The sequence below is a fragment of the Ranitomeya imitator genome, chromosome 2 (assembly GCF_032444005.1).
Source record: "Ranitomeya imitator isolate aRanImi1 chromosome 2, aRanImi1.pri, whole genome shotgun sequence".
Lineage (NCBI taxonomy): Eukaryota > Metazoa > Chordata > Amphibia > Anura > Dendrobatidae > Ranitomeya > Ranitomeya imitator.
In genome coordinates this window covers 151,814,766-151,842,565 of record NC_091283.1, presented here as the reverse complement: position 1 = coordinate 151,842,565, position 27,800 = coordinate 151,814,766, and positions in this window count along the sequence as shown.

Sequence of the window (27,800 nt, the reverse complement as noted above, 5' to 3'; positions counted from 1 at the left end):
CAAAACCCCGGGGAATGAAAGTAAAGTAGGTCAATGACCTATATTTACCTTCATTTGCGGTGAGGCACCCTCTGCTGGCTGTTCCTGGAGCGTGGGAACTTTCCTAGAAAGCTCCCAGGCTCGAGTTCATAAGAGGCGCCCTCTGCTGGTTGTCCTCATATGAACTCGAGCCTGGGAGCTTTCTAGGAAAGTTCCCACGATCTAGTGACAACCAGCAGAGGGCGCCTCACCGCAAATGAAGGTAAATATAGGTCATTGACCTACTTTACCTTCATTCCCCGGGGTTTTGCAGCCACGAACAATGTTGCATTAGCAAAGCTCGTGGCTGCAAAATATTTTAACCCCTTCAGATGGATTTACATCGTTGGACATTACAGATCTTCGGAAGGTATGGATATTGTTGGTTTATTTTTATTTTTTTTTGTTACAGAACGAGGGTCTTCAGTGACTGGATTGGGCGTTGAATAAAATATTACAACAACCTTTGTGTTTATTTCATTAAAATAATTTTTAATAATGTGTTTGTGTATTTTTTAACCCTTTACTAGTAACATAGTTAGTAAGGCCGAAAAAAGACATTTGTCCATCCAGTTCAGCCTATATTCCATCATAATAAATCCCCAGATCTACGTCCTTCTACAGAACCTAATTGTATGATACAATATTGTTCTGCTCCAGGAAGACATCCAGGCCTCTCTTGAACCCCTCGACTGAGTTCGCCATCACCACCTCCTCAGGCAAGCAATTCCAGATTCTCACTGCCCTAACAGTAAAGAATCCTCTTCTATGTTGGTGGAAAAACCTTCTCTCCTCCAGACGCAAAGAATGCCCCCTTGTGCCCGTCACCTACCTTGGTATAAACAGATCCTCAGCGAGATATTTGTATTGTCCCCTTATATACTTATACATGGTTATTAGATCGCCCCTCAGTCGTCTTTTTTCTAGACTAAATAATCCTAATTTCGCTAATCTATCTGGGTATTGTAGTTCTCCCATCCCCTTTATTAATTTTGTTGCCCTCCTTTGTACTCTCTCTAGTTCCATTATATCCTTCCTGAGCACCGGTGCCCAAAACTGGACACAGTACTCCATGTGCGGTCTAACTAGGGATTTGTACAGAGGCAGTATAATGTCTCAACATGTGTATCCAGACCTCTTTTAATGCACCCCATGATCCTGTTTGCCTTGGCAGCTGCTGCCTGGCACTGGCTGCTCCAGGTAAGTTTATCATTAACTAGGATCCCCAAGTCCTTCTCCCTGTCAGATTTACCCAGTGGTTTCCCATTCAGTGTGTAATGGTGACATTGATTCCTTCTTCCCATGTGTATAACCTTACATTTATCATTGTTAAACCTCATCTGCCACCTTTCAGCCCAAGTTTCCAACTTATCCAGATCCATCTGTAGCAGAATACTATCTTCTCTTGTATTAACTGCTTTACATAGTTTTGTATCATCTGCAAATATCGATATTTTACTGTGTAAACCTTCTACCAGATCATTAATGAATATGTTGAAGAGAACAGGTCCCAATACTGACCCCTGCGGTACCCCACTGGTCACAGCGACCCAGTTAGAGACTATACCATTTATAACCACCCTCTGCTTTCTATCACTAAGCCAGTTACTAACCCATTTACACACAATTTCCCCCAGACCAAGCATTCTCATTTTGTGTACCAACCTCTTGTGCGGCACGGTATCAAACGCTTTGGAAAAATCGAGATATACCACGTCCAATGACTCACCGTGGTCCAGCCTATAGCTTACCTCTTCATAAAAACTGATTAGATTGGTTTGACAGGAGCGATTTCTCATAAACCCATGCTGATATGGAGTTAAACAGTTATTCTCATTGAGATAATCCAGAATAACATCCCTCAGAAACCCTTCAAATATTTTACCAACAATAGAGGTTAGACTTACTGGCCTATAATTTCCAGGTTCACTTTTAGAGCCCTTTTTGAATATTGGCACCACATTTGCTATGCGCCAATCCTGCGGAACAGACCCTGTCGCTATAGAGTCCCTAAAAATAAGAAATAATGGTTTATTAATGGTTTAATAATAGATTTATCTATTTTAATCTTATTTAGCCGGTTTCGCACCTCTTCTTGGGTTAGATTGGTGGCCCTTAATATAGGGTTTTCATTGTTTCTTGGGATTTCACCTAGCATTTGATTTTCCACCGTGAATACCGTGGAGAAGAAGGTGTTTAATATGTTAGCTTTTTCCTCGTCATCTACAACCATTCTTTCCTCACTATTTTTTAAGGGGCCTACATTTTCAGTTTTTATTCTTTTACTATTGATATAGTTGAAGAACAGTTTGGGATTAGTTTTACTCTCCTTAGCAATGTGCTTCTCTGTTTCCTTTTTGGCAGCTTTAATTAGTTTTTTAGATAAAGTATTTTTCTCCCTATAGTTTTTTAGAGCTTCAATGGTGCCATCCTGCTTTAGTAGTGCAAATGCTTTCTTTTTACTGTTAATTGCCTGTCTTACTTCTTTGTTTAGCCACATTGGTTTTTTCCTATTTCTAGTCCTTTTATTCCCACAAGGTATAAACCGCTTACACTGCCTATTTAGGATGTTCTTAAACATTTCCCATTTATTATCTGTATTCTTATTTCTGAGGATATTTTCCCAGTCTACCAGATTAAGGGCATCTCTAAGCTGGTCAAACTTTGCCTTCCTAAAGTTCAGTGTTTTTGTGACTCCCTGACAAGTCCCCCTAGTGAAAGACAGGTGAAACTGTACAATATTGTGGTCGCTATTTCCTAGATGCCCGACCACCTGCAGATTTGTTATTCTGTCAGTAGTATTGGATTAATAATAGATAGGTGTCATAATTGACGCCTCTCCATTATTAATTTGGCTTAATGTCACCTTACAATGGCAAGGTGGCATTAACCCTTCATTACCCCATATCCCACCGCTACACGGGAATGGGAAGAGAGTGGCCAAGTGCCAGAATAGCCGCATCTTCCAGATGTGCCTTTTCTGGGGTGGTTGGGGGCAGATGTTTTTAGCCAGGAGGGGGCCAATAACCGTGGATCCTCTCCAGGCTATTAATATCTGCCCTCAGTCACTGGCTTTACTACTTTGGCGGAGAAAATTGCGCGGGAGCCCACGCCAATTTTTTCCGCCATTTAACCCTTTAATTTAGTAGATAGAACGGCCAAATTTTGCATATACACACACTACTAACATTAGTAGTGTGGAATATGCAAAAAAAAAAGGTGATATGACATGGTTTACTGTATGTAAACCATGTCACAAATCATGTCAGGTTTAGGAAGGAGATAGCAAAAGCCGGTAATTGAATTACCGGCTTTAAAGCTATCTAGCGCTGTATGAAGTAATAATATATATATACATATATGTGTCTAATGACACATATATATACCGTATATACTCGAGTATAAGCCGAGATTTTCAGCCCATTTTTTTGTGCTGAAAGTCCCCCTCTCGGCTTATACTCGAGTCATATACTGGGAGGTCGGCAGGTGAGGGGGAGCGGGGGCTGTGTAGTTATACTTACCTGATGCGGCGCGGTCCCTGCAGTCCCTGGCTTCCCCGGTGCTGCAGATTCTCCCTGTACTGAGTGGTCACATAGCACCGCTCATTACAGAAATGAATAGGCGGCTCCACCTCCCATAGGGGAGGAGCCGCATATTCATTGCTGTAAATGATCGGTAACTGTGACCGCTCAATTACAGGAAGATGCTGCAGCGCCGGGGAAGCAGGGACCGCGCCAGGAGCAGGTAAGGGGAGCGCAGCGCTGCGCGATATTTACCTGCTCCTCGCTCCGGTGCGGCTCTGTCTGCAGCGTCCTCTAGCAGTGACGCTCAGGTTAGAGGGCGCTGTGACGTAGTCAGTGCGCGCCCTCTGCTGAGCGTCAGTGCTGGAGATGGAGCCGCACGAGGAGCAGGTAAATATTGAAAGCGCCGGCGTCCTGAGAAGAGAGGTGAGTATGTGATTTTTTTTTATTGCAGCACCAGCAGCATTCTATATGGCACAGCATTATATAAGGAGCATCTATGGGGCCTTAAAGAATGGTGCAGAGCATTATATATGGCACAGCATTATATAAGGAGCATCTATGGGGCCATAAAGAACGGTGCAGAGCATTATATATGGCACAGCTTTATATAAGGAGCATATTTGGGGCCATAAAGAACTTTGCAGAGCATTATATATGGCACAGCATTATATAAGGAGCATCTATGGGGCCATAAAGAACGGTGCAGAGCATTATATATGGCACAGCATTATATAAGGAGCATCTATGGGGCCATAAAGAACGGTGCAGAGCATTATATATGGCACAGCATTATATAAGGAGCATCTATGGGGCCATAAAGAACGGTGCAGAGCATTATATATGGCACAGCATTATATAAGGAGCATCTATGGGGCCATAAAGAACGGTGCAGAGCATTATATATGGCACAGCTTTATATGGCACATCTATGGGGCCATAAAGAACGGTGCAGAGCATTATATATGGCACAGCTTTATAAGGAGCATCTATGGGGCCATAATCAATGGTGCAGAGCAATATACCGTATATGGGGCACAGCTTTATATGGAGCATCTATGGGGCCATAATCAATGGTGCAGAGCAATATATATGGGGCACAGCTTTATAAGGAGCATATATGGGGCCATAATCAACGGTGCAGAGCAATATATATGGGGCACAGCTTTATAAGGAGCATCTATGGGGCCATAATCAACGGTGCAGAGCAATATATATGGGGCACAGCTTTATAAGGAGCATATATGGGGCCATAATCAACGGTGCAGAGCAATATATATGGGGCACAGCTTTATAAGGAGCATCTATGGGGCCATAATCAACGGTGCAGAGCAATATATATATGGCACAGCTTTGTATGGAGCATCTATGGGGCCATAATGAACGGTATAGAGCATTGTATATAGCACAGTTGTATATGGAGCATCTATGGGGCAATAATGAACGGTATGGAGCATCTATTTTTATTTTTGAAATTTACCATTAGCTGCTGCATTTTCCACCCTAGGCTTATACTCAAGTCAATAAGTTTTTTTGTGGCAAAATTAGGGGGGTCGGCTTATACTCGGGTCGGCTTATACTCGAGTATATACGGTATATAGACAGTATATATATATATAATTTTTTTTTTTACACATGGATCCCTTGTATAGCCGTGTGTTGGTTTTGCAAGCCTGCGAGAAAAACATGCAGTACGGATGCCATACGGATTACATACGGAGGATGCCATGCGCAAATACGCTGACACACCCTGCCTACGGAGGAGCTACGGACCACTTTTTTGGGGACTTTTCAGAGTATTACGGCCGTAATATACGGACCGTATTGTCTTACGCCAAGTGTGACGCCGGCCTTACAGGCAAACATCATTTAGGAAGCATTAGATAATTATATTTCCAATTTAGTTATTGAGGGGTTGATTTTATTTAACCCCTTAACGACCAGAGGGATTTTTGATTTTGCATTTTCATTTTTTGCTTCCCAGAGCCATAATTTTTTTATTTCTTGGTCAAAATGGCCATGTGAGGGCTTGTTTTTTGGGGGGGACAAGTTGTACTTTTGAACTTGAGCACCATCCACAAGTAATTTTTTATTGAGTGCCCTGTTGTTCTCTACTTTTTGTACTTTTGAACAACACCATTGGTTTTACTATATCAAGTACTGGAAAACAGGAAAAAAATTCCAAGTGCTGTGAAACTACAAATAAAGTGCAATCCAACAGTTGTTGTTTAGATTTTTTTTTGACCATGTTCACTAAATGCTAAAACAAACCTCCCATTATGATTCTCCAGGTCATTACAAGTTCATAGACACCAAATATGTCTAGGTTATTTTTAAGTGGTGAAAAAACAAATCTAAATTTTGTTAAAAATAAAAAATTGCACCATTTTCTGATACCCGTAGCGTCTCCATTTTTTGTGATCTCAGTTGGGTGAGGTCTTATTTTTTGCATGCCGAGCTGACGTTTTTAATACCATTTTGTTGCAGATACGATCTTTTGATCACCCGTTATTGCATTTTACCAAAAAAATGTAATTCTGGCATTTTGTCTTTTTCTTGTTACGCCGTTTAACACTCGGGTTAATTACTTTTTTATATTGATAGATCGGGCAATTCTGAAAGCGGCAATACCAAATATGTGTATGTTTATTTTTTTTATTGTTTTATATTGAATGGGGTGAAAGTGGGGTGATTTGAACATTTATATATTTTTTATTTTTCAAAACTTTTTTTTACTTTTTGGAGACTAGAAGCTTCATTTGTCCGATCGGCTCTGCTACATACAGGCGATGATCAGATCGCCAGTATGTAGCAGAACTGCTCACTTGATAAAAGTGCTGACCACCAGGTGGCACTCATAGCAATCCAGCAGTAACAACCATAGAGGTCTCCAGGAGACCTCTGGTTGTCATACCAACCCATTGGTGACCTGCGATCATGGTGCGGGGTCACCGATGGGCGTGATTTCCGGCGTGCTTGCCGGAAGTGCCAATTAAATGCCGCCGGCAGAGATTGACAGGTTAACAACTGTGGGTGGATCGCAATTCCACCCGCAACTGTTAGTGGCACGTTAGCTGTTCAAAACAGTTGATATGTGCGGAAAAGATGTGGGCTCAGCGCCGGAGCCCACATCAAAGGGAGGGAGTGTGACATTGGCGTACTATTATGCCCAATGTCGGAAAGGAGTTAAAAATTCTCCACTCACTGACAACAAGCCAAAATCTTAATAAAAAAGAAACAAGTACGGTAATATGAATTTTAACATTGGAAATCTGTAGAACTCTTTATTCTGAATTATTTGGGCTGATCCTATACATCACATAGGTCTGATGAGCCGTGCTGTCTACAAGGACCTGTGAGGAGCTGTAATTTTCTATAGCTCACATTCAGGATGTTCTTCATTGTCTCTACCTCCCAACCATCCCCTTTTTTCAATTCTCGACACTGCTGATGCATGAGAAGTGAGATTATTATTTCAATATTATCATCTCATGAGTATTCTGCAAGCTCTTGCATGAATCTTTCCCAGGCAAGGCTCCAGGAATACGGCGCTGGGCAAATCCTTGTAAAGCTTTTTATTTTAAATTACAAAAAAAATCAGCGTGCACCTCAGAGACACGTCCCACTGTGGCTTTGATAAACTCAGTATTGGTGTACATGTAATCATAGCTATGGTCGACACAACGGGATTACTGATAAGCAGCAGTTTTCTTTAATAAACCCATCACAATGAAACGTTTATTATATGGGAGCTTATGGGAACATGACGATTTGCTTTAAATGCTCCCCTATATCTCTGGATAGGACGTGATGGTAAATAAATGAGTCTTAATATGTTGTATGATGCTAAAACCCAATAAGAAGCAGTGAAGTAAAGATAAATAAATGAGAAGTCCTCATTCATTATAGAGCAATTCTTACATTAATTTCTTCAAAACTTTGGAAAATAAAACCAAACAAATCTGCCTAAGGCCTCATTCACACAAATGTGTTTCCAGTCAGAGAGCTAGCCTTATGTACAATGCTGACCAATGAAAATAAATGTGTGGAAAAACAGTCACCATGAACAAGTGTCATTCATTATGTGGACAACACAGATAATTTTAATAGTAGAAGCAGATACAATATTCAGATGTAAGTAGCCTAAGAAATCGACATTAGGCTTCATTTAGATGTACTATCACGGGCTGGGTACGCACCGCAATCCACAGAATCAGCGTGTATTTCCTGACAGTATAATAGGTATATACGAGAGTGTTGAGTTGGGTTCAGGAGACTGCATCCTAGTGTGCACTTACACCTCATTTAGATGTCTTGTATCATGGGCTGGGTGCGCACCGCAATGCACAGAATTGCACACGTTGGTAGGTGGGTTAAAGTATTGTTATGATGTCAGGAGATTGGCGGCCCCTTGGATTACGGCAGCTTAAGGGTGCCTGCCCACTTCCTTTCACTATCAGGACCGTTGAAGCGCAGCCGCGCGAAACGGCCGTTGTCCTCCTCAATCCACGTTCTCCCTAGTTGTTTTCCTGCATATGCCGCAATAAACTACTGTTGAATCACAGGACCGGTGAGTGCACCATCATTTTTTTCTTTTTTGTCTGTACTATTTGCATACTTATGTATGAGGTGCACCCGTGGGTCTGCGCAGGTAGTTTTGGCAGTGTTGGCATAGCAGCAGCTTATAGTCGCTGGTACTTTGGATAAGTGGGTGTAGCAGTGTAGAAGTGTTACTTCTATTTTTCTCTTGCAATGCACAGAATGGCTGCGGGTCTCCTGACAGTATCATGGGCATATTTGAGAATGTTGAGTTCGGGTCAGCAAACCTGCGGCCAGGTCATTCTTTGTGATCATTCAGACGTTCTTGTATTATAGTCTAAGTCTAGATTGACCATTCAACAATGAAAAGATCTAATGAGCGCTACCACCACCAAGTATAATGATGGTGGATTACAAAGTTCAAAAGGAAAACTTATCACAATGTACTGCACGTTTCAAGTTGTGACGGCTCTTTATACAACCCATTCATTGAGTGCCACAACTGAACCTATTACACTATGGAGCGCTGTCTCTTTTAACTGTTATTTATTTAATCTCTTTATATAATTTGGAGGATTTGACATTCAGGAACCTGGGAGAGATAGCACAGCGTTAGTGTAAATGCCAATGAGAACAAGCCAAGGACTTACACTATATACACAGGTGATTTTTCTATTTTATGGGGGAATAGTCATCTATATATTCCTATGCGACATCAGAAGTGCAAGGGTCGCCCGTTGCTGAAATGCAAGCTATAAAACATATAAAATGCCCGGGTTAGAATGCAGATTCTTCCCAAGTGAATGAGGCTGAACGGCGACTTTTAAGAGTTCATCAACCTCTTTAGGAAAAACATTTATGAGAGCACTGAAATTAATGTGCAGCATTATCTGCTGAGACTTGTCTGAATCATTGCATGAAATAAGGACCATAACACATTTACTGCACTTGCTGTAAGCGAAAAATTGGATACTAGAAATGTACAAATCCCAGGACCGTAAAAGCCCTGTAATTCTCTGCATCGTCCAGGCATATTCCCATTTACGACTCCACTATTGATTAATATTCTATCTATCTAGACTATTTTAGGACCAGACACGTCGAATCCTCGCACCTTGTGGACAAACAAAAGAAGGTGAAAGAGTTTATAATTTTCAATTATGGATATGTTTCAGGATTCACGTCATATTCTTTGGTGTCAGGTGGGTGCCGGCAAACAATCAGGGTACTCTCTCCTGCGGCCGATCTAGGGAAACCTATTTGCATTTTATTGATTACAATAAGAAAGAAGCAGGGAGCAGAGAGTGATCGAGCAGATGATACCGCTGGGAAATCCTGGAGCTAATAAACACATCAAAAGCAGTGTTTCCAGCTCCAATGAAGTAATAAATATGTATAAATCTGTACACAATGTACAGCAGGATATAGATCAGGTTATTGCGGCCCTGAAATCAATTACAGCTTTATTGATGCTCCTTGGTATTTATGTTCCGGGGTTGGCAGAGGCTCCTGCTTCTTAGCAGGGGTTGCATTTTAAGAGCATTTGGTTGACCTGACTGCAAAAACAAGAACAGCCGCTCAGTCTATGCTTGAAAAGATTAATGCTCCGAGAAAAATACATGCAGCACCTTTCACACCCGCCAGTGTTATCCATGCAGATGGGTGACCTAAATTCACCCGCTCTGAATATGGAGAAGAAGATTCATGTACAGATAAGAACTAGAATAAAATATCCATATATATTATAAATAATTCTAATATCCAGGATATGCAGCAAAGCACGGCTTGGCCAATATATTGTCCTCCAGCTAAGCATCCAATTTGGCCCACAATGGAGCTTCAGATTCAATAGACTATCAAAAAGCGAAGAAACTATTAAAAGGGAGAAGACTTTCGCTGCACCCAGTAATATTTTTAGCTCTGATTATACACTACATAAGACCAGCGGGCACCATCTAAGATATGGTGTGCTGATTGCCAAGTTGTGTACACTGGAGATGGTGGGAGCAGGTGATTTTCATGCCATCTCTACAGAATTATTGTCAACAGTAAGCATATTTTTAATGTGGTCAATAGGACTCAAACTCCCCCAGTGCTGGTATCTGAATGTGAATGGTAATGTCACTTTAAAGAAAGGTAATAAAGACGATGACTTTACCTCTTGTTTAGGAGCAATGTACTACTGGTCTAGTTATGGCCTTGTGTGTCATATATTACATCAGAGTAGCAGTCGTCACCTAACCCTGAAGTCATGGTCATCTTCGAAAACGAAGGACGAACATCACATCAGAGTAATGGTAATAGCTGTACCTTCTCCCAAGATCTATTCCCAAATCTTTTCATAAGGATTTTGATGAAAGTCGTACAATGTATTGTTCGGCATCAATCCCTATTCACATTCATAACATCTTGCCGTCCTCCTCTTTGGTGCCTTTCATAGATATAGAATAGTGTAGCAGCCATAATGACTTCCCATTTCAATGAATGAAAACGATGCAGTTAGTCGATTATTGTAGTCCATCAACACTAACTGCTAAATTCATTCAGTCCAGTCAATGTCTTGTCACGTTCAATATTTTACATCAGTATCTGTAAGCGAAAACCAGGTGAGGAACAATCGGAGGAGAAGTATAATAGAAACACATCACCAATTCTGCATCTTCCACCCACTCCTTGTTTTGGCATACAACTACTGATGTAAAATACTGAGTCCTAGTGGTGAGCGAGTATACTCGCTGCTCGAGATTTCCCGAGCATGCTCGGGGGGGGGGGGTCTCTGAGTATTTGTAAGTGCTCGGAGATTTAGTTTTTGTTGACGCAGCTGAATGATTTACAGCTGCTAGCCAGCATAAGTACGTGTAGGGGTTGCCTGGTTCCCAGGGAATCCCCACATGTAATCAAGCTGGCTAACAGATGTACCTCATTCAGCTGCGGCGATGAAAACTAAATCTCCGAGCACTAAAAAATACTCGGAGATCTCGAGTAACGAGTATACTCGCTCATCACTAATACTGACCAAATAATGAACGTATGAACGTGACTATAGCGCCACCCCTGCAACAGCACTTCAGAAATCTCCAGTAATCTACCATTCTAATGAATTAGCATCAAGGCACCAAATTAAAGGGGTACCCTTCCAATAATCAATGGGAAGCTCCAAAGCTTACTGAGAATTGGTCGGTAAGCTGTTGGAGATCAAGAGGGTACAAAGTTAACATTATTTTGACCAACAAAGCGTAAAAGCCATTCCAGTGCAACAAGGTGTACCTATTCAGGACAGTCTTATCCTTTCTCTTGTATTAAAACCTCACCTTATGTCAGCCGACCTCAATATACATAAGGGCAGAGCATGACGCAGGATAGCAATAGTGTCAAATAGTCACACCATACATATACCCTCTGGCTCAAAATGGAAATAGCTGTGGAGGATATCCACTAATAAAACATAACTTTTAATATTAAAGCTCTCTAAAAAGGTTGCACACCCAACAGGACACAAACAACAAAACACAAAGTGCTCAAGTGAACCAGTGCTCAAGATAAAAAAAAAATATATTGGATTGGTCTCACCCAGACTGACGGACAACCGTATACTTCCAAACGACACGATATAGGCCCGTGGTTGTGAAGTATAGGTAGGGCTGGGAATCAAATATCTACCCTGTAACCCCTGTGTAACTCCTGCCCTGACAAGGACAGGCCCCAAATGGACCTCACTGAGGGGAACCACCTTTTTCTAAAAGATGTAGTTTCTTCCTCCCAACTCGTTTCAACTGTAATTGTAATTATTGCATTGCACTATCTGTTTATCACTGCACTATGTATATTTATATTTATGGTGCACCCTGTGCTATACGGCAGGGTCCGGTCCGGCTTTTCCTTGATACCCCTTTGCTACTGATTGAGGGGAGGGGATTTGGGTATATATAAGAGAGGTTTTGTGAGATAGTCTGGAATTTACCAGAGACTGTGGACACAGATGGTCGCTCCTATTTTGGGATACCTAGCCACTGCAGGTCCCATATTTATTATTTAAACGGACTGATATCTACATGTTATGTGCCTATTGGTACCTCCTTCTATGTGACTCCCCTGATGATACTCCATGACTGGAGTTGAAACGCGTTGGAAGGAAGAAACTACATCTTTTAGAAAAAGGACTTTGCCTGCATTCATACTTGGTGTGGCGGTTCCCCACAGTGAGGTCCACAGGGGTTACAGTGTAGATATTTGATTCCCAGCCCTACCTCTGCTTCACAACCCCGGGCCTCTATCGTGTCGTTTGGAAGTATACGGTTGTCCGTCAGTCTGGGTGAGACCAATCCAATATATATTTTTTTATCTTGAGCACTGGTTCACTTGAGCACTTTGTGTTTTGTTGTTTGTGTCCTGTTGGGTGTGCAACCTTTTTAGAGAGCTTTAATATTAAAAGTTATGTTTTATTAGTGGATATCCTTCACAGCTGTTCCCAGAGCATGACGCAGGCCTGACTGTCCAGACACCTGCCCATGGATAGTTATATAGATGAAATACCTAGCACAAAACAGGGGAACAATGCTCATTTTGTTTTTTTCTTGCATTTTGTATGTGAACATGCTTTTAAACACAGCATTTATATCAACTTATGCTCTGGCTCATTTTTATTATTTTGCTGTAGTTTCTTGTACTCTGTACAAACAGGAAGTTTGCTCCATTTTTTAGCTACGCATTTCATCTACAAGTGCTTTTCACTAAATTAGAATATCATCAAAAAGTAAATTTATTTCAGTTCTTCAATACAAAAAGTGAAACTCATTTATTATGTAGTCATTACAAACCAAGTGATCTATTTCAAGTGTTTATTTCTGTTAATGTTGATGGTTATAGCTTACAGCCAATGAAAACCCAAAAGTCATTATCTCAGTAAATTAGAATAATTAATAAAAAAACACTTGCAAAGGCTTCCTAAGCATTTAAAAAGGTCCCTTTGTTTGTTTCAGTAGGCTCCACAATCATGGGGAAGACTGCTGACTTGACAAATGTCCAGAAGGCAGTCACTGACAAAAGGAGGTGGCGTACTGTATCCAAGCATATTAATGGAAAGTTAAGTGGAGGGAAAAAGTGTGGTAGAAAAAGGTGAACAAGCAACCGGGATAACTGCAGCCTTGAAAGGATTGTTAAGAAAAGGCCATTCAAAATTTGGGGGAGATTCCCAAGGAGTGGACTGCTGCTGGAGTCATTGCTTCAAGAGCCACCACACACAGACGTGTCCAGGACATGGGCTACAAGTGTCACATTCCTTGTGTCAAGCCACTCATGACCAATAGACAATGTCAGAACCGTCTTACCTGGGCCAAGGAGAAAAAGAACTGGACTGTTGCTCAGTGATCCAAGGTGTTGTTTTCAGATGAAAGTAAATTTTACATTTCATTTGGAAATCAAGGTCCCAGAGTCTGGAGGAAGAGTGGAGTTTCCACAATCAGTGATGGTTTAGGGAGCCATGTCATCTGCTGGTGTAGGTCCACTGTGTTTTTATCAAGACCAAAGTCAGTGCAGTCATCTACCAGGAAATTTTAGAGCACTTTATGCTTCCCTCTGCCGACAAGCTTTTTGGAGATGGAAATTTCATTCTCCAGCAGGATTTGGCACCTGTCCACACTGCCAAAAGTACCAATACCTGGTTTAAAAACAACAGTATCACTGTGCTTGATTGACCAGCAAACTCACATGACCTTAACCCCATAGAGAATCTACGGGATATTGTCGGGATATTGTCAATAGGAAGATGAGATACACCAGACCCAACAATGCAGACGAGCTGAAGGCTGCTATCAAAGCAACTTGGGCTTCCATAACACCTCAGCAGTGCCACAGGCTGATTGCCTCCATGCCACACTGCATTGATGCAGTAATTGATGCAAAAGGAGCCCCCAACAAGTATTGAGTGCATTTACTGAACATACATTTCAGTAGGCCAAGATTTCAGATATTAAAATCATTTTCAAGCTGGTGTTATAAAGTATTCTAATTTACAGGGATAACTTTTGGGTTTTTATGGGCTGTAAGCCATAATCAACATTAACAGAAATAAACATTTGAAATACATCACTCTGTTTGTAATTACTCTATATATGAGTTTCACTTTTTGTATTAAAGAACTGAAGTAAATTTACTTTTTGCTGATATTCTAATTTAGTGAGAAGCACTTGTATATAGCTTCTCATGGGCAGATGTCTGAACTGTCCAGTCCTGCTCTGCCCTTATCTACATTGAGATTGGCTGACACAAAGTGAGATTTTAATACTAGAACCAAGATAGGACTGTCGGTTTCACTTGTAGTGGTAGGATGGCTTTTACACTTTTTTGATCAAAATAGTGTTAACCCCTTCATGACCAAGCCTATTTTGACCTTAATGACCTGGCCGTTTTTTGCAATTCTGACCAGTGTCCCTTTATGAGGTAATAACTCAGGAACGCTTCAACGGATCCTAACGGTTCTGAGAATGTTTTTTCGTGACATATTGGGCTTCATGATAGTGGTAAATTTAGGTCAATAATTTTTGCGTTTATTTGTGAATAAAATGGAAATTTGGCTAAAATTTTGAAAATTTCGCAATTTTCAAATTTTGAATTTTTATTCTGTTAAACCAGAGAGTTATGTGACACAAAATAGTTAATAAATAACATTTCCCACATGTCTACTTTACATCAGCACAATTTTGGAAACAATATTTTTTTTTGCTAGGAAGTTATAAGGGTTAAAATTTGACCAGCGATTTCTCATTTTTACAATGAAATTTACAAAACCATTTTTTTTAGGGACCACCTCACATTTGAAGTCAGTTTGAGGGGTCTATATGGCTGAAAATACCCAAAAGTGACACCATTCTAAAAACTGCACCCCTCAAGGTACTCAAAACCACATTCAAGAAGTTTATTTACCCTTCAGGTGCTTCACAGCAGCAGAAGCAAAATGGAAGGAAAAAATGAACATTTAACTTTTTAGTCACAAAAATGATCTTTTAACAACAATTTTTTTTATTTTCCCAAGGGTAAAAAGAGAAACTGGACCCCAAAAGTTATTGTACAATTTGTCCTGAATATGCCAATACCCCATATGTGGGGGGGAACTACTGTTTGGGAGCACGACAGGGCTCGGAAGGGAAGGAGCGCCATTTGACTTATTCAATGAAAAATTGGCTCCAATCTTTAGCGGACACCATGTCGCGTTTGGAGAGCCCCTGTGTGCCTAAACATTGGAGCTCCCCCACAAGTGACCCCATTTTGGAAACTAGACCCCCCAAGGAACTTATCTAGATGCATAGTGAGCACTTTGAATCCCCAGGTGCTTCACAAATTGATCCGTAAAAATGAAAAAGTACTTTTTTTTCACAAAAAATTTATTTTAGCCTCAATTTGTTCATTTCCACATGGGCAACAGGATAAGATGGATCCTAAAATTTATTGGGCAATTTCTCCTGAGTACACTGATACCTCATATGTGGGGATAAACCACTGTTTGGGCACACGGCAGGGCTCGGAAGGGAAGGAGCGCCATTTGACTTTTTGAATGAAAAATTAGCTCCAATCGTTAGCTGACACCATGTCACGTTTGGAGAGCCCCTGTGTGCCTAAACATTTGAGCTCCCCCACATGTGACCCCATTTTGCCGTCGACCAAAAGCGGGCACACCCACCTCTTCAGACAAACAGCACTCTCACGGGTTCTGGCACCAAGTGGCGATACCACAGCCCCGTGTGGGGAGTTTGGCCATTTAGGGAGGTGTAAACATGTCGTATGCTGGACAATCAGGTGCTGCAAATTACGAGATTGCAAAAGTCATTCACAGGCAAGACCTTTTCATACGAAAGCTAGGTGTCGGCCGGGCAAGGTGGGGCAAAAGATTTCGAAATCCAGTTGTGGTTCATTTTAATGAAGGTTAGATCATCTACATTTTGGGTAGCCAGACGAGTCCTTTTTTCGGTTAATATTGAACCTGCAGCACTGAATACTCTTTCGGATAGGACACTAGCTGCTGGGCAAGCAAGCTCCTGCAATGCATATTCTGCCAATTCTGGCCAGGTGTCTAATTTGGATGCCCAGTAATCAAGTGGGAATGATGGTTGAGGGAGAACGTCGATAAGGGATGAAAAATAGTTAGTAACCATACTGGACAAATGTTGTCTCCTGTCACTTTGAATTGATGCTGCAGTACCTGTCCTGTCTGCGGTCATAGCAAAATCACTCCACAACCTGGTCAGAAAACCCCTCTGTCCAACACCACTTCTGATTTCTGCCCCTCTAACACCTCTGGTCTGCTGGCCCCTGCAGCTCGTGTGAGAACGATCACGGGCGCTGTGTGCTGGGAATGCCTGAAGCAAACGGTCAACAAGAGTTGATGGTTTGGTTGCTAATATTAGTTCCAAGTTCTCATGTGGCATAATATTTAGCAATTTGCCTTTATAGCGAGGATCAAGGAGGCAGGCCAACCAGTAATCGTCATCGTTCATCATTTTAGTAATGCGTGTGTCCCTTTTGAGGATACGTAAGGCATAATCCGCCATGTGGGCCAAAGTTCTAGTTGTCAAATCTGCAGTTGTGATTGGTTGAGGGGCAGTTTCAGGCAAATCTACGTCACTTGTGTCCCTCAAAAAACCAGAACCCGGCCTTGCCACGCCGCCAATTTCCAATGCCCCCGGGAAAGCTTCCTCATTAAAAATATACTCATCCCCATCATCCTCTTCGTCCTCCACCTCCTCTTCGCCCACTACCTCGTCCTGTACACTGCCCTGACCAGACAATGGCTGACTGTCAACAAGGCTTTCCTCTTCCTCTGGTGCAGACGCCTGATCCTTTATGTGCGTCAAACTTTGCATCAGCAGACACATTAGGGGGATGCTCATGCTTATTATGGCGTTGTCTGCACTAACCAGCCGTGTGCATTCCTCAAAACACTGAAGGACTTGACACATGTCTTGTATCTTCGACCACTGCACACCTGACAACTCCATGTCTGCCATCCTACTGCCTGCCCGTGTATGTGTATCCTCCCACAAAAACATAACAGCCTGCCTCTGTTCGCACAGTCTCTGAAGCATGTGCAGTGTTGAGTTCCACCTTGTTGCAACGTCTATGATTAGGCGATGCTGGGGAAGGTTCAAAGACCGCTGATAAGTCTGCATACGGCTGGAGTGTACAGGCGAACGGCGGATATGTGAGCAAAGTCCACGCACTTTGAGGAGCAGGTCGGAGAACCCAGGATAAGTTTTCAATAAGCACTGCACCACCAGGTTTAAGGTGTGAGCCAGGCAAGGAATGTGTTTCAGTTGGGAAAGGGAGATGGCAGCCATGAAATTCCTTCCGTTATCACTCACTACCTTGCCTGCCTCAAGATCTACTGTGCCCAGCCACGACTGCGTTTCTTGCTGCAAGAACTCGGACAGAACTTCCGCGGTGTGTCTGTTGTCGCCCAAACACTTCATAGCCAATACAGCCTGCTGACGCTTGCCAGTAGCTGGGCCATAATGGGACAACTGGTGTGCAACAGTGACAGCTGCCGATGGAGTGGTTGGGCGACTGCGGTCTGTGGAAGAGCTCTCCCTTCTGCAGGAGGACGAGGAGGAGGAGGGGGTGCAAACGCCTACAGCCAACTGTTTCCTAGACCGTGGGCTAGGCACAACTGTCCCGAAATTGATGTCCCCTGTGGACCCTGCATCCACCACATTCACCCAGTGTGCCGTGATGGACACGTAACGTCCCTGGCCATGCCTACTGGTCCATGCATCTGTAGTCAGGTGCACCTTTGTACTCACAGATTGCCTGAGTGCATGGACGATGCGCTCTTTAACATGCTGGTGCAGGGCTGGGATGGCTTTTCTCGAAAAGAAGTGTCGACTGGGTAGCTCAAAGCGTGGTTCAGCGTAGTCCATCAGGGCTTTGAAAGCTTCTCTTTCAACTAACCGGTAGGGCATCATCTCTAACGAAATTAGTCCAGCTATGTGGGCGTTAAAACCCTGTGTACGCGGATGCGAGGATAAGTACTTCCTTTTTCTAACCAGAGTCTCATGTAGGGTGAGCTGGACTGGAGAGCTGGAGATCGTGGAACTAGCGGATGTGCCGGTGGACATGGCAGACTGAGAGACGGTTGGAGACGGTATTGTTTCCGCCGGTGCCCTAGATGCAGTATTTCCTCCTACGAAACTGGTGATTCCCTGACCCTGACTGCTTTGGGCTGGCAAAGAAACCTGCACAGATACTGCTGGTGGTGCGGAAAATGGTGGCCTTACAGTGACGGAAGGGATGTAGCGTTGCTGACTAGCTTCATTGGCCGAGGGTGCTACAACCTTAAGGGATGTTTGGTAGTTAGTCCAGGCTTGCAAATGCATGGTGGTTAAATGTCTATGCATGCAACTTGTATTGAGACTTTTCAGATTCTGACCTCTGCTTAAGCTAGTTGAACATTTTTGACAGATGACTTTGTGCAGATCAATTGGATGTTGTTTAAAAAAATGCCAGACTGCACTCTTTCGAGCCTCGGATCCCTTTTCAGCCATTGCAGACTGAGCTTTAACCGGATGGACACGCTGTCCTCCAACAGTTTTTGGCTTTGCCACGCGTTTTGGGCCAGATACTGGCCCGGCAGATGGAACCTGTTGCGATGTTGATGCCTGCTGCGGCCCCTCCTCCTCCGCTTCAGAACTACTGCCGCCTGCACCCTGTTCCCCCAATGGCTGCCAATCGGGGTCAACAACTGGGTCATCTATTACCTCCTCTTCTAGCTCGTGCGCAACTTCGTCTGTGTCACCGTGTAAGTCGGTGGTAGAGCGTTCGTGATGGGGCAACATAGTCTCATCAGGGTCTGATTCTGGATCAGTACCCTGCGAGGGCAATGTTGTGGTCTGAGTCAAAGGACCAGCATAGTAGTCTGGCTGTGGCTGTGCATCAGTGCACTCCATGTCAGATTCAACTTGTAATGGGCATGGCCTGTTAACTGCTTCACTTTCTAAGCCAGGGACGGTATGTGTAAAAAGCTCCATGGAGTAACCCGTTGTGTCGCCTGCTGCATCCTTCTCTGTTGTTGTTTTTGCTGAAGAGGACAAGGAAGCGACTTGTCCCTGACCGTGAACATCCACTAACGACGCGCTGCTTTTACATTTACCAGTTTCAAAAGAGGAGGCAAAAGAGCTAGAGGCTGAGTCTGCAAGGTAAGCCAAAACTTGCTCTTGCTGCTCCGGCTTTAAAAGCGGTTTTTCTACTCCCAGAAAAGGGAGCGTTCGAGGCCTTCTGTAGCCAGACGACGAACCTGGCTCCACAGCTCCAGACTTAGGTGCAATATTTCTTTTCCCACGACCACCTGATGCTCCACTACCACTACCATCATTACCAGCTGACAATGAACGCCCACGGCCACGACTAGAGTTGAGCGACCTTGACCTTTTTAGAGTCGAGCCGGGTTTCGCGAAACCCGACTATCTCAAAAGTCGGGTCGAGTGAAATCGGCCGATTATGACGTAAAGTCGGGATCGACCGAAACACGAAACCCAATGCAAGTCAATGGGGCAGCATAGTCGGCAGTGAGTGGGGGCCAGGAAAACACCTAGAGTGCCCATTTTAATGTCAAAACCATCCATTCTTCTTAATGAAGCTTGTCAAGCGTAATTTACCTTATAATAATTGGAAGGCATTTGAAATTGGGGGTCATTTGGCTAAAGTTGTGGTGGGTAGGGCTGGTTCAAGTAATTAGTGGGCCCAGGAAATCTGGAACACGTCACGGCAGTGGAGCAGGGAGAGGTAAGTATTTCAACTTTGCAAGTGCTGTGAACCTGAGCAAGCAGGGGGGGCCCACTCGTTGGCATTGGCACTGGCACAGGGCCCCTCAAAGTACAGCGGTGTGTTTGCACGGCGGGGGCGCCTCCCACCGGCAGCAACACTTTTGCGTACTATGAGAGGCCCTGTGCCAGTGACGTCGCCAACTAGTATTCCTCCCCCCATCTGATGAAGGAACCTGCACTTTCATCTGCACCTTCCTCTTTGTCCCTGTGTAAGGTGGTATGGTATGCGGGAAGAGCAACCTGACTTTCAGCAGGGTCACAATGTTGTTGTGTAGCGTGCACGGGGAATGTTGCGTTATGGGTCAATGTACCAGCAGACTCATCTATCACTGGCTGGGCAATGGGCAGGATGAGGAGGAAACACAGATATAGGCCCAAAGAATAAAGTTGGCTAAATGCAGTTCAAAATTGGTAACACAGGAATAACCAGGGGGCATTGCAGTGGAGGACAACTGGAATGAGAGGCTGACACAGAGAGTAGGCCCAAATCAGTAAGTAGTCGAAATGCAGTTCAAAATTGGCAACCGTAGTAAACAGGCGGCACAGCTTTGTTCAGTGGAGGAGAACAGCAAGGAGTGGCAGACACCGATAGTAGGCCCCAACCCAACTAGTAGGCAAAATGCAGTCTAACATTAACAACTACTTAACGAGCGCCTGAAAACGGAATTTCAGGACAGGAAACCAGGAGAACAGCAAGGAGTGGCAGACACCGATAGTAGGCCCCAAACCAACTAGTACGCCAAATGCAGTTGTTCCGTTTAACCACAATTTAATGAGAGCCTGAAGATAGAAGTTCAGGAAAGGCAACCTGTAGAACACCTTGGAGTGGAACACACCATCTCTCTACACCCCATACCCAATTTGTAGGCCTAATGCAGTGTAGTTTCCAACAACTACTAAACGAGAGCCGGAAGATCGAAGCTCAGGAAAGGCAACCTGGAGAACACCTTGGAGTGGAACACACCATCTCTCTACACCCCATACCCAATTTGTAGGCCTAATGCAGTGTAGTTTCCAACAACTACTAAACGAGAGCATGAAGATCGAAGCATTGGCGAGGAAACCTGGGGAACACCTTGGAGTGGAACACACCATCTCTCTACACCCCATACCCAATTTGTAGGCCTAATGCAGTGTAGTTTCCAACAACTACTAAACGAGAGCCGGAAGATCGAAGCTCAGGAAAGGCAACCTGGAGAACACCTTGGAGTGGAACACACCATCTCTCTACACCCCATACCCAATTTGTAGGCCTAATGCAGTGTAGTTTCCAACAACTACTAAACGAGAGCATGAAGATCGAAGCATTGGCGAGGAAACCTGGGGAACACCTTGGAGTGGAACACACCATCTCTCTACACCCCATACCCAATTTGTAGGCCTAATGCAGTGTAGTTTCCAACAACTACTAAACGAGAGCCGGAAGATCGAAGCTCAGGAAAGGCAACCTGGAGAACACCTTGGAGTGGAACACACCATCTCTCTACACCCCATACCCAATTTGTAGGCCTAATGCAGTGTAGTTTCCAACAACTACTAAACGAGAGCATGAAGATCGAAGCATTGGCGAGGAAACCTGGGGAACACCTTGGAGTGGAACACACCATCTCTCTACACCCCATACCCAATTTGTAGGCCTAATGCAGTGTAGTTTCCAACAACTACTAAACGAGAGCCGGAAGATCGAAGCTCAGGAAAGGCAACCTGGAGAACACCTTGGAGTGGAACACACCATCTCTCTACACCCCATACCCAATTTGTAGGCCTAATGCAGTGTAGTTTCCAAGAACTACTAAACGAGAGCCGGAAGATCGAAGCTCAGGAAAGGCAACCTGGGGAACACCTTGGAGTGTAACAAACCCTCTCTCTACACCACGGAAGGGCTGATTCTTAGGAAGGAAGGCTGTCGGAAAGAAGCAGGGCGCGTCCGAGGGTGATTATATTCATATTAGGTATATACTCACCCTCGGACGCGCCCTGCTTCTTTATTTGTAATGAATATTTATTTGCAATGTGGTTTTGACTTACTCTATTTTTTTGGTAAATAATGATTTTATTATATTCATTGTTTTGCATCTTCTTGGCAATAATATAAAGAAGACGCGACAGGACAACACTCGGTGGATGCCATATCTGTGTTTAAAATTGAAAAAACCTTTCAGTTAACTACTTGCAGGAGAAAGGTATTGTAGCTGGTGGCCATTTTTAGTACTGTACCAGATTTTTGTTGTATGTGTTTGTTTTTAATGTTAAAATGTCTGCATTTGATATCTCTCCAGTATTTTCTTTTTTATAAGCAAAATACTTATTTTTATATTTTCTGATGTTGGTTCCAGGGGTACACGGGCAGCAGTGGTGTGGTCAGTGGAGGCCTAGTGGAAGGAGTGACCACAGACAGGCATCGAAGGCCTAAAATAATAACACATGGCTGTAGGCAATTTTAAATTGGTTCCAGGGGTACACGGGCAGCAGTGGTGTGGTCAGTGGAGGCCTAGTGGAAGGAGTGACCGCAGACAGGCATCGAAGGCCTAAAATAATAACACATGGCTGTAGGCAATTTTAAATTGGTTCCAGGGGTACACGGGCAGCAGTGGTGTGGTCAGTGGAGGCCTAGTGGAAGGAGTGACCACAGACAGGCATCGAAGGCCTAAAATAATAACACATGGCTGTAGGCAATTTTAAATTGGTTCCGGGGGTACACGGGCAGCAGTGCCCTGGTCAGTGTAGTAGTAGTTGAAAGAATGGACCGCAGACAGGCATCGAAGGCCTAAAATAAAAAAATTGGGCTGGCTATAGGCAATTTTAAATTGGTTCCAGGGGTACACGGGCAGCAGTGGTGTGGTCAGTGGAGGCCTAGTGGAAGGAGTGACCGCAGACAGGCATCGAAGGCCTAAAATAATAACACATGGCTGTAGGCAATTTTAAATTGGTTCCAGGGGTACACGGGCAGCAGTGGTGTGGTCAGTGGAGGCCTAGTGGAAGGAGTGACCGCAGACAGGCATCGAAGGCCTAAAATAATAACACATGGCTGTAGGCAATTTTAAATTGGTTACAGGGGTACACGGGCAGCAGTGGTGTGGTCAGTGGAGGCCTAGTGGAAGGAGTGACCGCAGACAGGCATCGAAGGCCTAAAATAATAACACATGGCTGTAGGCAATTTTAAATTGGTTCCAGGGGTACACGGGCAGCAGTGGTGTGGTCAGTGGAGGCCTAGTGGAAGGAGTGACCGCAGACAGGCATCGAAGGCCTAAAATAATAACACATGGCTGTAGGCAATTCTAAATTGGTTACAGGGGTACACGGGCAGCAGTGGTGTGGTCAGTGGAGGCCTAGTGGAAGGAGTGACCGCAGACAGGCATCGAAGGCCTAAAATAATAACACATGGCTGTAGGCAATTTTAAATTGGTTACAGGGGTACACGGGCAGCAGTGGTGTGGTCAGTGGAGGCCTAGTGGAAGGAGTGACCACAGACAGGCATCGAAGGCCTAACATAACAAAAATGTCAATACAATGGTATTGTCAGTGGCAGGCATTGAAGGATGTCAGCGCATAGACTAAACATTGGTGGAGCTGTGAGATAATTTTGCAAGTGGTAGAGCTCTGTTTGAGCTGGGGTGGGGGGAAACTGTCTTGTGGCCGGCGGTACAGGCCCAGGGCCCCTCATATTACAACGGTGTGTCTGACGTTGGGTGCGCACCACCACCGCCAGAGACACTTTATTGTACTAGGAGGGACCCAATGGCAGTGCCGTCGACCAAAAGCGGGCTCACCCACCTCTTCAGACAAACTGCACTCTCACGGGTGCTGTCGCCAAGTGTCGATACCACGGCCCCGTGTGGGGAGTTTGGCCATTTAGTGAGGTGTAAACATGTCGTGTGCTGGACAATCAGGTGCAGAAAATTACGAGATTGGAAAAGGCATTCAGAATAGTCCACAGGCAAGACCTTTTCATAGGAATGCTAGGTGTCAGCCGGGCAAGGTGGGGCAAAAGATTTCGAAATCCAGTTGTGGTTCATTTTAATGAAGGTTAGATCATCTACATTTTGGGTAGCCAGACGAGTCCTTTTTTCTGTTAGTATTGAACCTGCAGCACTGAATACTCTTTCTGATAGGACTCTAGCTGCCGGGCAAGCAAGCTCCTGCAATGCATATTTTGCCAATTCTGGCCAGGTGTCTAATTTTGATGCCCAGTAATCAAATGGGAATGACGGTTGAGGGAGAACATCGATAAGGGATGAAAAATAGTTTGTAACCATACTGGACAAATGTTGTCTCCTGTCACTTTGAATTGATGCTGCAGTACCTGTCCTGTCTGCGGACATAGCAAAATCACTCCACAACCTGGTCAGAAAACCCCTCTGGCCAACGCCACTTCTGATTTCTGCCCCTCTAACTCCTCTGGTCTGCTGGCCCCTGCAGCTCGTGTGAGAACGATCACGGGCGCTGTGTGCAGGGAATGCCAGAAGCAAACGGTCAACAAGAGTTGATTGTTTGGTTGCTAATATTAGTTCCAAGTTCTCATGTGGCATTATATTTTGCAATTTGCCTTTATAGCGAGGATCAAGGAGGCAGGCCAACCAGTAATCGTCATCATTCATCATTTTAGTTATGCGTGTGTCCCTTTTGAGGATACGTAAGGCATAATCCACCATGTGGGCCAAAGTTCCAGTTCTCAAATCTGCGGTTGTGCTTGGTTGAGGGGCAGTTTCAGGCAAATCCACGTCACTTGTGTCCCTCAAAAAACCAGAACCCGGCCTTGCCGCGCCACCAATTTCCAGTGGCCCCGGAAAAGCTTCCTCATTAAAAATATAATCATCCCCATCATCCTCCTCGTCCTCCTCCTCCTCTTCGCCCGCTACCTCGTCCTGTACACTGCCCTGGCCAGACAATGGCTGACTGTCATCAAGGCTTTCCTCTTCCTCAGCTGCAGACGCCTGATCCTTTATGTGCTTCAAACTTTGCATCAGCAGACGCATTAGGGGGATGCTCATGCTTATTATGGCGTTGTCTGCACTAACCAGCCGTGTGCATTCCTCAAAACACTGAAGGACTTGACACATGTCTTGAATCTTCGACCACTGCACACCTGACAACTCCATGTCTGCCATCCAACTGCCTGCCCGTGTATGTGTATCCTCCCACAAAAACATAACAGCCCGCCTCTGTTCACACAGTCTCTGAAGCATGTGCAGTGTTGAGTTCCACCTTGTTGCAACGTCTATGATTAGGCGATGCTGGGGAAGGTTCAAAGAACGCTGATAGGTCTGCATACGGCTGGAGTGTACGGGCGAACGGCGGATATGTGAGCAAAGTCCACGCACTTTGAGGAGCAGGTCGGATAACCCCGGATAACTTTTCAGGAAGCACTGCACCACCAGGTTTAAGGTGTGAGCCAGGCAAGGAATGTGTTTCAGTTGGGAAAGGGAGATGGCAGCCATGAAATTCCTTCCGTTATCACTCACTACCTTGCCTGCCTCAAGATCTACAGTGCCCAGCCACGACTGCATTTCTTTCTGCAAGAACTCGGACAGAACTTCCGCGGTGTGTCTGTTGTCGCCCAAACACTTCATAGCCAATACAGCCTGCTGACGTTTGCCAGTAGCTGCCCCATAATGGGAGACCTGGTGTGCAACAGTGGCAGCTGCGGATGGAGTGGTTGTGCGACTGCGGTCTGTGGACGAGCTCTCGCTTCTGCAGGAGGACGAAGAGGAGGAGGAGGGGGTGCGAACGGCTACAGCCAATTGTTTCCTAGACCGTGGGCTAGGCAGAACTGTCCCAAACTTGCTGTCCCCTGTGGACCCTGCATCCACCACATTTACCCAGTGTGCCGTGATGGACACGTAACGTCCCTGGCCATGCCTACTGGTCCATGCATCTGTTGTCAGATGCACCTTTGTGCTCACAGATTGCCTGAGTGCATGGACGATGCGCTCTTTAACATGCTGGTGGAGGGCTGGGATGGCTTTTCTGGAAAAAAAGTGTCGACTGGGTAGCTCGTAGCGTGGTACAGCGTAGTCCATCAGGGCTTTGAAAGCTTCGCTTTCAACTAACCGGTAGGGCATCATCTCTAACGAGATTAGTCTAGCTATGTGTGCGTTCAAACCCTGTGTACGCGGATGCGAGGCTAAGTACTTCCTTTTTCTAACCATAGTCTCATGTAGGGTGAGCTGGACTGGAGAGTTGGAGATCGTGGAACTAGCGGGGGTGCCGGTGGACATGGCAGACTGAGAGACGGTGGGAGATGGTATTGTTGCCACCGGTGCCCTAGATGCAGTGTTTCCTACTACGAAACTGGTGATTCCCTGACCCTGACGGCTTTGGCCTGGCAAAGAAACCTGCACAGAAACTGCAGGTGGTGCGGAAAATGGTGGCCCTACACTGCCGGAAGGGATGTTGCGTTGCTGACTAGCTTCATTGGCCGAGGGTGCTACAACCTTAAGGGATGTTTGGTAGTTAGTCCAGGCTTGCAAATGCATGGTGGTTAAATGTCTATGCATGCAACTTGTATTGAGACTTTTCAGATTCTGTCCTCTGCTTAAGGTAGTTGAACATTTTTGACAGATGACTTTGCGCTGATCAATTGGATGTTGTTTAAAAAAAATGCCAGACTGCACTCTTTCTAGCATCGGATACCTTTTCAGGCATTGCAGACTGAGGTTTAACCGGATGGCCACGCTGTCCTCCAACAGGTTTTGGCTTTGCCACGCGTTTTGGGCAAGATACGGGCCCGGCAGATGGAACCTGTTGCGATGTTGATGCCTGCTGCGGCCCCTCCTCCTCCGCTTCTGAACTGCTGCCGCCTGCACCCTGTTCCCCCAATGGCTGCAAATCGGGGTCAAGAACTGGGTCATCTATTACCTCTTCCTGTAGCTCGTGTGCAACTTCGTCTGTGTCACCGTGTCGGTCGGTGGTATAGCGTTCGTGATGGGGCAACATAGTCTCATCAGGGTCTGATTCTTGATCAGCACCCTGCGAGGGCAATGTTGTGGTCTGAGTCAAAGGACCAGCATAGTAGTCTGGCTGTGGCTGTGCATCAGTGCACTCCATGTCAGATTCAACTTGTAATGGGCATGGACTGTTAACTGCTTCACTTTCTAAGCCAGGGACGGTATGTGTAAAGAGCTCCATGGAGTAACCCGTTGTGTCGCCTGCTGCATTCTTCTCTGTTGTTGTTTTTGCTGAAGAGGACAAGGAAGCGACTTGTCCCTGACCGTGAACATCCACTAACGACGCGCTGCTTTGACATTTACCAGTTTCACGAGAGGAGGCAAAAGAGCTAGAGGCTGAGTCAGCAAGATAAGCCAAAACTTGCTCTTGCTGCTCCGGCTTTAAAAGCGGTTTTCCTACTCCCAGAAAAGGGAGCGTTCGAGGCCTTGTGTAGCCAGACGACGAACCTGGCTCCACAGCTCCAGACTTAGGTGCAATATTTTTTTTCCCACGACCAGCTGATGCTCCACTACTACCACTACCCTCATTACCAGCTGACAATGAACGCCCCCGGCCACGACCTCTTCCACCATACTTCCTCATTGTTTTAAAAACGTAAACAAACTAACGGTATTTGTTGCTGTCACACAAATTACACGGTGAGCTATAACTTCAGTATGATTTAGCTACCCCTTTACAGGTGAGTGACACCACAACGAAAATCAGGCACAATGTTACACACTCTGTTGTTGGTGGCAACAAATGAGAGAGATGCCACACACGCAGGACTGTCACTGAAGCACAAATGTAAATATTAATCTCCCACTGATTTGATTTTTTTTTTTTTTTTCAGGGAGACTTTAGGAAAAAAAAAATAGAATAAAATGATTTTTTCAGGAAGAATTTAGAAACCAAAGAAAATAAAATGATTTTTTCAGGGAGAATTTAGAAAACAAATAAAACAAAAAAAGGCTTTCTATGGCCC